Consider the following 11212-nt stretch of genomic DNA (forward strand, 5'->3'; position numbering starts at 1 on the left):
TCACATCGATTTTGCAGAGCCGAAAAAAGGCAAATACGTTCTCGTGGTTATCGATAGTATGTCTAAATGGATTGAGGCTGAGGTAATGTACAGCACAGCCGCTCAGCCCACAATAGCGAAACTGCGCGCATTGTTCGCGAGGCACGGCCTGCCCGATGTTTGCTGTTCGGACAACCAGTCTACGTTTACTGGTGCCGACTTCCAAGATTTCATGAGAGAAAATGGCATTGTTCACATGACCATTGCTCCCCGTCACAGCAGAGGAAATGGGCTGGCGGAGAGGGCCGTCAAAGAGGTGAAACTGGCGCTGCAAAGGGAGGAAAAAGGGGGCAAATCATGGGAACATTGTCTAAGTCAATGGCTGTTTCGCTATCGCACAACGCCCCATTCAACTACATCAGTGACGCCAGCTGAGTTAATGGTTGGACGCAAATTAAAGACCAGGCTTGACCTGCTGTACCCAAATCTCCACAGCACCGTTTTGAAAAGTCAGAATCGTCAGAAGCGCGACTTCGACAGAACTGCGACTGCTAGGCGTTTTGAGATCGGAGACCTGGTTTACGTTCGCAACTTTGGTCACGGGCCCCTGTGGTTACCTGGGTTCGTGATTGCTGTGGATGGTCCAGTGTCTTACGTAGTTCGTCTCTGTGACGGCAGGACCTGGCGGCGACACGGTGACCAGCTGCGGGCGAGAACCGAGGCTCAGCAGCTGCCACCGACCCACCAGTGGCCGGCTGCCCCGGCGGGCGGCGGCGAGCGGCGGGAGGCTGGACCATATCCGGAGTCTGGACGCTTGCCCGACCCGGAACACGTCACCGGGGACCCTCGTGGTGCTCGCCAGTCGCCGGCCCGTCTCGTGCCGCCGCTCGACCCGGCTGAGCCGGGCGCTGCGAGTGGGAGCGGACCGGACGCCGAGTCCGCCACCCTGGATCCGGACTCCAGCGCTCGTCAGCCGTCACTCCGTCTTCCGGCGCCGTCAGGTGCTGCGACCGTGAGACGGGGCCCGTTGGCTCCCGCGAGTGCACCTGTAGTGACTGGATCCGGACCAGCGGCGCCGCCTACCCCGGACAGACGGACGGCGGATCCGCTGAGGCGTTCCTGTAGGGTCAGGAAACCACCGGACTTCTTCCAAGCTGGTGTCTGATGTGTTAACCGAGGTGTTTGTTGTAAGGTGCTGTCCTTGTAAGAAAGGAAGGAGTGTAGCGTTCTGTTATTGTCGGGTTCTGTCGGTTAGTGTTCCGTTATTGGTGCCTGTCGGCCCAGTGTGGCCTGACCGTGCCCGAGGGCGAAATGAGCGCGATCCCACTGACCCGGTCTGAGGGAATAAACCAGTTGGGCCTGAGCCGAGCCAGCGTGTGGAGTGTGAGCGGGAGCGAAGCGGAACATCACATCCATCCAATCATATTCTCCGAAAGCACGTTACTGACGTTAATACGTTTCTGCTTACCTAAATAATAGAGTAGTACCGCCGAAACTGGAATATTAAATGCATTATCTACACAAACGGAACTCATAGGGGAAAGTGAGTGTATTGCGCCCTCCTAACCAATTGCGCCCACCTACATTCCCACGGATTCAATGGCATGTTTAGAATTTTGTGTTCGAAAACATTATTTTTACCACTGGATTGTTCATTTTATGGCCCAAACACTCCGATGAAGCCAATCAGCAAGGCTCATTACGCCATCAAAGATGGTATGGCGTTTTCTTAACTTTTTTGCAGTATTTTGAACCGTTGGCTATAAAAATTTACGATATTTGTGTGATTTTCAGAGTGATATTTAGAAAGAAAAACCCATTTTTCATTGTATATCACTGAAACCGTAAACTTCCTGCAACATCTTTATGATAACTTCTATGCTTTTATTAAAAAGTACCTCAATTTTAATTGCGCCCATGGCAATTGCGCCAGGGGGGCGCAAATAGAATAATGGTGTAGCCATTGTATCACGACAGTATGAATACATCATTAACTGATTGCAATAAAGAAGGAGTTTAATGTCAGGCAAGGGAGCAGCCCGCTGTCGTCAGTCCGCAAATTATCTCTATCGTCAAACTTATAATGCAGCTGCCATTTAGGCCACGACTTTTGGTGTAATTGACAAAATACGACATTTTCAACATGGACTCAGGCGTGAGAAGTGACAGCTATGATAAAAAAGTAAAAACTGATGTCATTAAGTTGTCAAAACGATAAAAATTATTAATTTTGAGAGAACCGATTGAAAATTTAACTGTATAGGCGCATACGTTCACATATATCTAGTCGGTTACAGTAAACGTTTTCGTTGCACTTTTACAAGCGTACGGACACATGTAAAGTTATCTACCTGGGCAAAAAACATCGCAATTTATATCTACATTTATTATTCATCCAGCCTGAATAACATTATAAATGTTTAAGCAAGCCGCACAGACATTAGATTGCCCGGGTGTATGCATTCCGTCTCATTCACTTAGCCATGTTAAAGTATAGGGCGCAATTGGGTTCTAATTGCGCCATCCCCCTGGCGCAATTTACAGCAGTTGTTGGCAAATGCGCCCTTTTGCATGTTTCTGAAAAAGCAGCTGTCAGAAGCAAACGAAACATTCTTAATTGATCGGGAGGCTCTTAAATCGTAGCCAATGAGCTCCTATTTGCAATGGTTACCAGTGCATGCTTATATCTCCAGCGGTTTTCTTGCAATTAGCGTTTTTCCTTAAGGTGGCGCAATTCACCCTCCTTCCCCTACTCATAACCAGGTGACAACCAAAGTTGGGGCGTTTTACCATATCCGTAATGTAAAACGCCCCGTTTTCAAAGGTCTTGCAAAAGCCCATTCATGCTGGAATGTAGCATTCCAGTGCTTTACATATGATGTGTTCAATAGTCTAAAGATGACGCCTATAAGCATATGGTCCAATAACTAGCCTAGCCGTGACACACTTTCTTAAGGGGGCGTTTTGCACGGTTCACCTCTTCCTAAGAAATTGCTAAGATCCGCAATCATAAAACATGGCTCACAGCAGGGCTGAAGTATGAAATACGCAAGCATGACCGGTTATTCAGGCTTGCTCAGCGCCACGACTCAGAAAGCCATGCAGTTCAGTTTGCCGCCGATGATGACAGCATGGTCGGGTGGTTCGTTCCGCGACAGGGTCCGGCTGTTTTGTGCGGCTCGGCGGGGCGGGAGGGGGGAGGAAGGCGACGCGTCTGACAGGCGACACTTGAGCGTCCCGGGAATCAGCTGTCACCGTGCGGCGCGGCGGGCCGTCCCTCCGACCCTTCCCATTGTTACCTGACTGGGCGCCGGCCGCCGGTTCTCCGGAAGGGTCACTTTGGTATGCGAAATCTTCACCGCACTTGCCCTCTGTCAGAGAGTGTACTGAGGTACAGTAGTTTCTAACAGCTCGTTCGATTGGTCTGCCTGCTCAGCCAATCATATTCTGGCAACCTTGAGCCTTGGGACCCAACGTCGCTATGGTACTTCCGTATAGCCTGAGGTACCTGGGTACTTATGAATCTTGGGTCCCGTTGGATCTTGGGTCCGACTGTACTTGGGTACATTTGATACACACCCGTCGTAACACTATAATGACCTTTGCTTATTGTCACAAGTGCGCCGCATTCGCGATTGTTGCCCGACGCCTGTTTGCAGCTGAGCCCACTACAGTTGTTATACATATCTAAAAACCGAAAAACTTTTAGGCGAAAAAGGCACTATTCCAGGCCCATTTTTGATTTTTTTTTTTGCGATATTAGGTAAAAACAGAAGCTTCTTATCCTAGGAAAAATAAAATGGGAAATCTTTCAAAGGTGGCACACTACCTTTAAACAAAATTCTCCTGTCACCCGGAATTACGCGATCGGACGGTAGGGGTCGGGCTCTACGCAACAAGCTCTGCTTAGCGTAGGGACAGCTCCCGTCAATCCGCCCTTTCAAACATTCGTGCTAAATTTATAAGAAACGTCACTCTTAACAATACCGAGTTACAACCTAAACAGCACACAATGAACCGGAAAATAGCACCCGTTACCCCTCCTTATGTCCCTGAGATCATCTCAGGTCACGAAAGATATGCAATAGTTTGCAGCAATTCGCTAATAACTTCTACTGGAGGCATTCTAGAGCAATAGAAACACCTTAGATGTATTCAGCTTTACGATACGGATCGACTGATATGCAACACGACCTTTTCCGGTCAGCTCATGACTTGACCAAATGTCAAAGTTGTAAGTTCACTTTTTAAGATCAAATTATAACTCATTCGACGCGTCTTCGCGAGAGGAACACGATGCCGGTAAAAGTAAGATCGCACAAGGTTTGATTCAAAAGTTATCGCAGAAAATCCGTTCCCGTAAAAGTAGTATATATTATGGCAGTTTCTCCTGGAGGCTAAACCGTTGATCTTAGGTCCAATCTGAGCAAATTACCGAGAAAGAGCAGTTACAGTGCTATCAAATTAGCTTTTCTGGGGCGCTCTAGCTCTATTCGTTTCCGAGTTATGCGCCAGTTCTTCAAAAATTGTCGAAACTGGACCTAAATATTATCGGGATTTGGCCTTTGATGGGCTATGGTAATCTGACATCTGACCTGACCTTAAAAGTGACTGGGGTAATTTGGTCATTATGTTTGACACTCTTTCAAACGCCGCCTACCGCGTGTTGCTACGTGGCCCAGGAGCCGAGTTAGAATGGATATGGGCGTTCAAACATTCCCCAGGGGCGTGAAAATCCAGGAGCCCCAGCGCGGCTCGGCACGGGTTAACATAAGACATTTTACACCATCTTACGGTAATATGGTGTAACTGGCGTTGTGAAGTAACTTGGTCACTGGCGCGGTGGTGGGTCGGGGTCGCCGATGGTCGGCTAAACTTTTGCCCTCCCCAAACGGATCGGCTGGATCCGCCCCTGTTTGCTCAATATGCAACCAGCCGCAACAAGCTGCAAGATGTAGGGGAAAGTGGGGTAAGACGGGCACCTTAACTTTGGAGCCATTTTTCGGCCGGTTAGAAACATCCTAGAAACGGGAAACTGAGTGAAAACCGTTTTTAGACATTTTACTTCCATTTCCCAGAAGATAAACTACACCTCATACATCATTTCCACACATGTTGTGAAAATTTCAAGGTCAGGTCACCAGGTCACGTCAAGTGACCTTACCTCTGAAAAAGTTCAAAGGCGCGCTATAGCCACAACGACGGAACGATCACTTTGAAACTGTCAGCGATTGATTGAGTAACAGTACTCGTAATGTATGTATAAAATATATACCTACCTCGGATTTTTTATACCTACCTATAAGTGACCTTAAGTGAGATCAATTTTGCGACCTCTCCATTAGGTATAAGTTAATGGGAGAACATTAACTCGGCAGTTGCTGGGGTATTTCGCCACCCACCGTTTGCTGGGGGGGGGGGGCGTTAAACGCCCCCAGCCGATAACTCGAGAACCAATAGGCGCAGCGAAACGCACGAGGCGGCAAAAGAAAGAACGTGACGAGATGCTTCAGATGAGGACTTTAAAGTTGAATTTTGAGGTCACAGGTCGGGTCAAGGTCAGGTCAAACACCTGAAATCGGGCTTTCAGTAGCATGGACTTCAGGACTTCGCAATGGGCGCCTCTCGCCATAAACTCTGTCAAAACGGTGCACAATCCATCATATAAGGCCTACAAGAGTGTCAGCTCCATGTAGGGGTCATTCAAGCATAGGTCAGGGTCAAGGTCAGCCGTCAGGTCAACCGGGTAGGCACATATCCCCGAAAATCAAAACTGATATTCGCAGCCTGTGACACATGTTTTATGGGTAATTTGGGGCGTAGAACACAATAGTGACATTCATTTTACCATATGTGTACGTGTTTGGCTCAAAAAGTTCAATTTGAAATGCATGTATCATGGTCGTGAAGTAGTCACGAGAAATTGCCAAGATTCAGCTCAAGATTTTGGAAAATGTGGAACGATAATCAATAATCGAAGATATCCATTTGATTGTTCATGGTATTGGCAGTCTAATGGCGTTTACGGCATGTCTGTATGTCTATTCTGTGATGTTATATGATTTTTTGAACATAAGCCGTTTTTGGTCGAAAACTCAGAAATCTCGACGTCACTAAAACCTCGATATCTCAAAACTTTTCTGACCGATTTTTTTAAAAACTTTGTCACAATAAACTTCAATCAATTCCCTACAGGTACCCAAAATTTGGCGCGCCTGCAGCGCGCCGTTTTTATGCTATGGCCCGGCGAAAAAAGTGGGGGCGTTTAACGCCCCCCCCCCCAGCAGCTCGCGGGTTAAAATGCATATCTTTTGGACGAATGACGTTCAAAACGCTCTCAAACAACATCGGTTCACATGGTCACACGTAAACATGACACACTGAATCGGAAAAATGCACCTGTGGGCTGTGACCTCTCTGTATGCCCCTGAGGTCATCTCAGGTCATAAACGGTCAACATGAGTTTTTTGCTACTAGCAAGTTATGATAACTTTTGATAGAGACGTGCTTGAGTGAAGAAAACACGTCAGATGTGTTCAGATTGACGATACGGATCGACTGATATGTAACATGACCTTTTCCGGTCAGATCATGACCTTGACCTGGGGTCAAATCTTCAAAATGACCTTTCAAGGACAGCAAATAGTTCATTCGACGCGTCTCGACGAGAGGAACACGATGCTGCCAAAGTAATGTCGTGGCTCTCTTGAGTCAAAAGTTATTGCCGAAAAACATTTTTCTTGAAAACGGCTATTTTTACAGTTTTTGCTCTCTGGAGGCTAAACCGTTCACCTGAGGTCAACTCTGAGAACATATTCAGTAAGCTCTGTAAAGGGCTATCCAATGCCCTGTTCCGCGGCGCTGTAGCTCTATCGGTTCCCGAGATAGCCGTCGGCAGTTTCCAAAATGTTGAAATAGTCAACATTTTACTTTTGGTGACCTCTGGTGACCTGACCTCTGACCTGACCCAAAAAATGACTGAAGTGTTTTCGTCCTTATTTTGGACGTTCTTTCGATTGCCGGCTGCCGCTTACCGCGTATCACTACGTGGCCCAGGAGCCGAGTTAGAAGGGGGGTGTTCAGATATCCCCCTCCCCCCGGCCCGGCGCGGAATCTTGGAGCCGCGCGGGTTAATAGTTAAAAGCTTGTCTCTACTGCCGTGTCGAAATAAACCTTATCGCCAGCAAAGTTACGTCGCGATCGGCGAAAGTTATTTGTGAAAAACCGAGGGGCTCCGTTTGACCCGGCCTCCGCTTATAGGTGCACGAGCAAAGTGCGAGGGCTAATCCTGCAATTTTAATACCTTTTCTAAAAGCAATTAGTTTGATGTTTTATAATATATACCTACACTCTGATTTGTTGAGCTGACGGTGAAATGTGAGTCAAATTTTAAGTTTTTTAGTGAAGATTGCACAAATTGGGTGATAACCTATGTATTCTTCTACAGAAATAATAAATTTGTCAAAACCTTTTATTCAAAAGCAAGAGCGCGAATAGAAGATAATTGCTTGAGATGTAAAGAAACTATTTTTGTTTTTATGATATCTTATTAAATTTAATATTTAAAACAGGATCGCAAAAATTGAATCAATAACCAGGTTAAATTGATATCTATAGCTCCTGGATTTCAACATGTCCGCGTCCTTGTTGTGTTGACATTTCTTGCGCGTCAGAGTTTTTCCGTGCTTGGATATTTTAGTCATTTTAGATGAAATATAACTAACTCAACTAACTGCTTATGCTACGAAATAAGTGTGTATGATGCTGGGTGATAAATTATGTGTTTTTGTCATTACAAATGGATAATTTCATTGATTTTCTAAAATAATTATGACATCCCTCTGCGCTGCAAATGTCACATTTGCGAAATGTTTGGCATGTTAGTTTTTTATAATTTTTACTGATTTTTATCACAACTGCATCTTGTGCATATAGTGCAGATTTCCAGGGTGGTTCAGTAGCGGCAAAACACCTTCAATTAACCCTCGCCCGGCGAGGGGGGGTTGATGCAACCCACCCTAAGGTTTTTCGCAAATAACGTTAAAATGGCGGCACATTGACTTAGAGTCACCGAACTTTCACAGGGACGAGATCTCCTATGGACCCACCTACCCTGTAAATTTGGCATTTCTAAGTGCCATAGGAGCCAATTGCGAGGGGGGTCGTACCAACTCCCCTCGCCGTCCGTGTTATGGAAAAGGCCCTCGGCTGGCGAGGGTTAAGGGGGGGCGGGGGCACTGCCAACTTTTGGTCCCATTCTTTCCATGCAACGCCCATAGGGCTAATGTTAAAATTCCAAAATCAAAAGGGGGCATGCCTGGTGCCCCGGTGCCCTTCCTGTTCCGCCGCCTATGGGCTGGTTGGTGCAAGATACCTATAAGAAACAGGTAGATCCGATGTTTGAAAGTAAAGCCCCAGTCACAAATTTGACGCACCTGTGACATTTCCTGACACCCACGTGACTATTGTATTAACTTTTGTGTTTTGCGATGTTTTGACCTTATTTAATGTACTGAAAGCTCAAAATGTATGATTAATGTTGTTTAAAGCAGTATATTAATAATTATGTTTGTAAATTATCGATAAGCTGCTTATAGCAGGTCACGTGATAGCTACCAGATTATGTGCTCAGAAAGCATCTTTTCAACTTCGATTTTGAACAATTTTTACCTCCTTTGAGGCCAAATGATGGACGATTTGAGGCACACGATGAAATGCTGAATCTATTGATGCCAAAATTTGTTCGTTTTTTGCATTTTTAGACTAGTATATCCTGGCTCAAACTTTGACCAGTTTGTGTGTAAACCCTATGGTGAAGGGAAAACTTCACGCCCAGCAGACATCATTACAGTGCTGCCAAATCGTGTTTGGTGGGGGGTCGGGTTGGTGTGGGCTGGTGACTGATTCAGATTGGATTTGTTACCGATCCAACATGGTGCGGCTTGTTGACTCAGTAGTCAGTTGCCACACTTTGCTTTCTGGATCAGCTTGATTGTGCATTAGTTTCCCACAGTTTGCATCAGTTGTTTATTTTTCTTTTATTGCTATTTTACAAACACACTATTGAAAGAGAATTCTGCAGTGTAGCATTATTAATGTCAGATGTCCTCTGTCAGGCTTTTATCACCATGCTGATTGCTGCAAGTTCTGTTGTGTATGAAATATGCTTTTTTTAGCATTTCTTTATCTGTCATTCATTTGCTGATTGGTATGAATTTTGCCTATGAGAATTATAGAAAGTCCACTATAGCCTGGCTGGCAATGTGTTTGTGAAAACTAGCAAATTGAACAGTATTCTGGACTAGTGGAGCAGGATAACGGCTAAACAGGCCAGAACAAGACATCATTTTAGGTGCTAGCTAGGCTAGTAGTTGATTTTAATTGTTTGTGCTTTTTATCCCCCAGGGTGAACACTGGGTAAGGCGGCTGTAAAGTCATGTCCTGGCCACAGTGGAAGCAGAAGCCTAAAACTATAGCAGGCACACCATTGGCAAGGCTATCTACTCAAGTAGCGTTTGGACTAGTGGGATCCTCACTACTGGTTGGTGCAGCTCTGTAAGAACACATTCCATTTAATATTTATTGTTTTGTCCCTGTTTGTGCATATACTTGACATACCTATAACCTACTTCATGTGAACAATACTTTTTCAAAGGTACTCAATAAACATTTGTCATGATTCTTTTAGATACAATATGAAAATATGATGGGTCAATGCCAAGAGCCAAAAAAGTTTATGAGGAATACTGCATTTCCATTTCACATGTATGTTTTTATTTTAAACCTCTTTCAGCACCTGGTTTGCACTATAACACCTAGGCTCTGGCTTAGAGCTAAAGTTTCTCACATTTCTGTTTCAGTATCACTGTTTGTTTGTTTGTTTGTTTGTTTGTTTGTTTGTTTGTTTGTTTGTTTGTTTGTTTGTTACTTCAAAATGGAATGTCAAGAATTTCTGTCTGTTGCATAATATTACATATGTGTTTATTGTCCAATCATACAACACATTTTGATGTAGTATAACTTACCAATGATATTTTTCAGATACATATCACTTTCTGATGATAGGAAAGAAAAAATTCAGAATACTGCTAGCAACTTTACTGAGGAAGAACATAAGGTAATTTTACCTCCATACTGTTTATTTTGCTGGTCAGGGAATCATTGGAGCAGTTGGGATGTTTGTTTCGTGTTCAGATCTGTATTGTGGCTATTGATTTGTGTCAATTCATTTGACATTTACACATCAAGTGGACACTGCTTATGACAGAGTGGTTTTCACATATTTGTTCTGTGCTGGCCATGATTTTTTTTTTTTTTTTTTTGCTGGAATCATGATGCACCAATGTAGACAGCTGCTTGGGGCAGTGGTCACAACCTTGATAATCCACCCATTTGTTGCATATTTTGACTTGATCTAGAAAAAAAATGAGACAGTCATCAATCTTGTGTACATTTTTTTTCAGATATTGAATGAGATGAAGATGCGAAAACTGTTGCCGGTACGGCCGAGTCAAAAGGTCAAAACCGATGAAGACTACGACAAGGAGCACCACCGGTTTGCGTAGTTGCTTTACTGCAGTGTAAAGGGACAGCATCCAGCTCCAGAGGAGTGCAGTGGTAGTGTGAACGGATTGTGTGTGACAGCGTCCGTGTCACACTGTGATAAAGACAGAACAGTGAACTGAAGGACCGCAGTGCCCGTGTGTGAGTGTTTCTGGAAGCACCCTCCACTGAGTATCTGTATCCACCGGACGCCAGGACGGTCTAACTGCCGTGACACTGGGTGTATTACGGGCCGGCCATGTCTCAGGCCAGTCAGCGGGTCAGCAAACTGAGTCGGCGGGGCGGCAGGAGCGGCCGCCAGCCGCCCACCTCGGCCCCGGAGCCGCCCGACCTGGACACGAGCGACGACTTCACGCCCAGTCTCTCCTTCGCTCGGTAATTGAACTGTGGGGGATTTTGTATGGCTGAGTAGAGTAGATTTGTGAGCATTGCTGTTGATGAAGCTGTCTAGTTCAGCATTCAGCATTATTAAGAAAGAGGCGCTTTTGAGTGAATAGATACTTTGTCGCAGCTGTGCTAGGAACATTTTTACTGGTTCCTTGCGATGAAGTTCGGTTCGCCATGCAGGCATAGAAACTATTGAATATCAATGTGCAATTGAGTAACTAGTATGCAGTGTTATTGTTTGTGAAACTGAGCTCTGTTGTGCTAATACATTGTGACCGACACG

General features: G+C 45.3%; 1 long non-coding RNA gene across 1 annotated transcript; it reads left to right on the forward strand.

The window, feature by feature from the left end:
- Positions 1 to 7619: 7619 nt before the first annotated feature.
- LOC122392912 lies at positions 7620 to 11210 on the forward strand. The gene is made up of 4 exons (XR_006258601.1): positions 7620 to 7731; positions 9385 to 9534; positions 10021 to 10096; positions 10443 to 11210. It is a non-coding gene; the product is annotated as an uncharacterized LOC122392912 (long non-coding RNA).
- Positions 11211 to 11212: the final 2 nt, after the last annotated feature.

The sequence above is a fragment of the Amphibalanus amphitrite genome, unplaced genomic scaffold, assembly GCF_019059575.1.
Source record: "Amphibalanus amphitrite isolate SeventyFive unplaced genomic scaffold, NRLGWU_Aamphi_draft 000506F_arrow, whole genome shotgun sequence".
NCBI lineage: Eukaryota > Metazoa > Arthropoda > Thecostraca > Balanomorpha > Balanidae > Amphibalanus > Amphibalanus amphitrite.